Source organism: Gorilla gorilla, chromosome 5 (genome assembly GCF_029281585.2).
Source record: "Gorilla gorilla gorilla isolate KB3781 chromosome 5, NHGRI_mGorGor1-v2.1_pri, whole genome shotgun sequence".
Taxonomy (NCBI): Eukaryota; Metazoa; Chordata; class Mammalia; order Primates; family Hominidae; genus Gorilla; species Gorilla gorilla.
The window spans coordinates 45,937,510-45,941,170 of NC_073229.2; positions in this window are offsets into that span (position 1 = coordinate 45,937,510).

A 3,661-nucleotide genomic window follows, 5' to 3' on the forward strand; every position below is an offset into this window, starting at 1 on the left:
CTATTTTGTGCACTTATTTATTTTTTGAGACACAGTCTCGCTCTTTGGCCAAGCTGGAGTGCAGTGGCACGATCTTGGCTCACTGCAACCTCTGACATGCTAGTTCAAGCGATTCTCCTGCCTCAGCCTCCCAAGTAGCTGGGATTACAGGCATGCGCTGCCATGCCCAGCTAATTTTTGTATTTTTAGTAGAGACAGGGTTTCACCATGTTGGCCAGGATGGTCTCGATCTGACCTCGTGATCTGCCTGCCTCGGCCTCCCAAAGTGCTGGGATTACAGGCGTGAGCCACCATGCCCAGCTATTTTGTGCATTTAAAGAAGGAAATCCTACCTCTTAAAAAAAATTCTCTGGAGAATGCCATTTTTAAGATGCAAGCAATGTTACAGAAACCATAGAATGGTGCTGACTCAATAGTTCAAACTAGTGACACAGCCTATGAAGTAAGAATGATCTAAACAAAACATAGGTGGTAAGAGACTAAAAACCTTAGCATTGGTGTAAAACTGGATCGGATTGTGTGTAAGTGAGAAGGGTCAGGCATGGATATTGAAGGAGAGTGCTATAGAGGAAAAACCAGAGGTGAAGCAGTGCCTTTGAATATTGAAATGATAGGTGTATCCTATGGTGACTGTGTGAGTTGGCAGCAGAAGTCAGAAGAGTAAAGAAAACCAAGGAAACATGACGCAAATCAGGGTAACAAGTAACCAGGAGAGTGAAGGAAAAGATAGGCATAAAGTCAACATAAAGGCCAAGTTGAAATCACCTGAGGAGATGTCTAGGCTTAAGGCCATCAGTGATAGGTAACTGAAGGAGAAACACTTGGAAAAGTGAATGATACGGACTGTGACTCCTTAGTGTTGAAGTCTAGTATTGGTGGATTAGTCTGGAGGGTAGAGAAGACAGTCTCCACCTCATTTCTGTGGGTTGTAGCCACAACAGCTCTTTGCCTTTCTTTCATATCCTAATATTTACAGTCCCTTTCCTGGCTGGAAGGCAGGTGGTCAGGTTTGAATTCTTTTTTTTTTTTTTTTTTTTTTGAGACAGAGTCTTGCTCCGTCGCCCAGGCTGGAGTCCAATGGCGTGATCTCGGCTCACTGCAAGCTCCGCCTCCTGGGTTCACGCCATTCTGCTGCCTCAGCCTCCTGAGTAGCTGGGACCACAGGCGACCGCCACTACGCCCGGCTAATTTTTTGTATTTTTAGTAGAGACGGGGTTTCACCATGTTAGCCAGGATGGTCTCGATCTCCTGACGTCGTGATCCACCCGCCTCGGCCTCCCAAAGTGCTGGGATTACAGGCATGAGCCACCGCGCCCGGCCAGGTTTGAATTCTTTCAACAGGTATGTTTCTTATGTGGATGACTGGTGAAAGTGTAAGCTGCGTGTAATGTAGTCACAGATTCACCTATTCCATGCAAGATGTTCAAAGAAAATATAAGTTCATTATTTCCTGCAATTGATCTGATATTCTTTGTGAAATACATCACCAGCGTGGGTTGGTTTCACTTTTAAATGATGAAGTGTCTGGTGTCTAAGTATCTACCCACAAAAGGGTATTAATAGAATGCAGGTTTTAGTTAAATGATGAGTGGTGCAGATAGTAATTGCTAATATAGGCAGGAAATAGTTACAGAATAACTTCGTATTTCACTTTCATGTCTGCCCTGATGTTTAGAGCCCTCTAGCCATCCCCACTTCGCAGTTATCAAAGGCTGCAGTTTATATCTCCCACATTCTAAATCTGCTTTTCTCTTCTCCAGGGTTCCATAATTATGTAAATAATATCACTGAACACCCAGGTTATCAAACAAGACACCTAAATGTTACCTGTGACCCTCTTCTACCACTCACCTCTAATATCTCTTGAATCCATTCACACCATTCTACCTCTTTGCCATCATTCAGACCACAGTTCTGTGATGTTGCTTGACTGCTCACCAGACCCTTCCTTGACCCTCCCTCTCCCCAAACCTGTCTCCAAACAATGACTGTGAAAGTTCTGAAGAGCAAATCTGAGCATCAGCTATGCAGCAGATAGAAACAGTATGTTATGAAAAAGCATAAATAGTGGACTGTATGTGGGTCTTGGCACCAGAAAGCCTTTGAATTTCAGCCATGTAACCTTGGGCAGATTAACTCTCTGAGCCTAACCCACACTCTCCATGGCACTCAATATACCACTGTACAGTTGAGAAGCAAATGTGGAGCCCAAGAAAAATGGGGAGTGACACCCTAAGACTGGAGCAGAACTGGCCCATGCTGTACACACCAGTACCTGCCCAGGAAGTGAAGTAAGCTGGAAGGAACCTGGTTCCCTGAAGACTGGAATAGAGTCTTGAAAATTGCCTACGGCTGAGATTTACATGTGAGGGCAAAAAACTTCTATCTTGGTGAACTCATTGTTACTGGGGGTGGGGTGGGGGTATTTGTTATTCCCAGCTGAACATAATTCTAAGTGACAGTCACTGATCCATATCAGGTCTCCTAGGTTAGATGAAGTTGGATACAGGAGAACAACTTTCGATGACTCCTAATTCACACCCACAAAAAAATTGAACAAAAACTTTTAGCATTTGCTACATATGACTGTTCTAAGAGTTTTACAAATATTAAGTTATTAATATCCCCATTCTATGGATGAGAAAACAAACATAAGTAGCATTTTAAAAGTCATATAGCTAGTAAGTGGTATAATCCTTGCAGCCAATATTGAGTGCCAATTTGTTTTATGGTTTTTCTTCTAGTTTTTATTCCTTTTGGTCTTCTCTTTAAAAAACCCAAAAAAGATCACACTGCAGGAGAGGTCAACACCTTTGTCATTGTGAAAGGGTTAGGAAAAGACATTACAAAGGTTCCTGGAGATCTGTACCAAGAGAATGACTGTCTACCACACCATTGTACTGAACATCTATGGTACTTCTGCACACACCGTGTTCATGGTGCTCCTTAAATACTGCTGCCTTACATGGTAGTTGTTTTTGTTCAGGGCATATCCTTTATTAGACAACAAATTTACAGGGAATCTCTTTTGCAACCCTCCTTGCAACCAAAACAAGACCTGAAATTTGCTATATTACTCAGCATACTTAGAATACATTGCAATTTGATGGGAAAATTTGGCTATCCAAATACATAGCTTTATCTTTAAAGTGTACTATAGAACAATGGAATATGAGAGTAACCTTGGAAACAATACAGAATAATTTGGAGTGAGAGATAATGAAGACAAATGGTGACTTTAAAACATTATTAGGTAAATTTATACCTTAGGAGAGGCCCCAGCATCCTTTACTAATCTGGCTTGCTTCAAGGAACAGTTTCCAACTAAGTCACAGGACAGTGACTTTTTAAGGCAGGACAATTCTGCAAGGCAGGACAAACATCATGATTAAGTTCTCCTGTAGTCGTTACACTGAGGTATCTAATTAGGGATTGTCCGCTTTTTAATAACTGGATACCAAATTAACATCAGTCTGACTTGCATTTGTGCCTAAACATTCTGACTTAACCCCCAGGCTCAGACTGAACTATTTCCTTATTTTATACTATAAAGTTCATTCTTTTAAAATTTTATTTTATGTATTTCAATAGGTTTTTGGGGAAAAGGTAGTGTTTGGTTACATGAATAAGTTCTTTAGTGGTGATTTCTGAGATTTTGGTG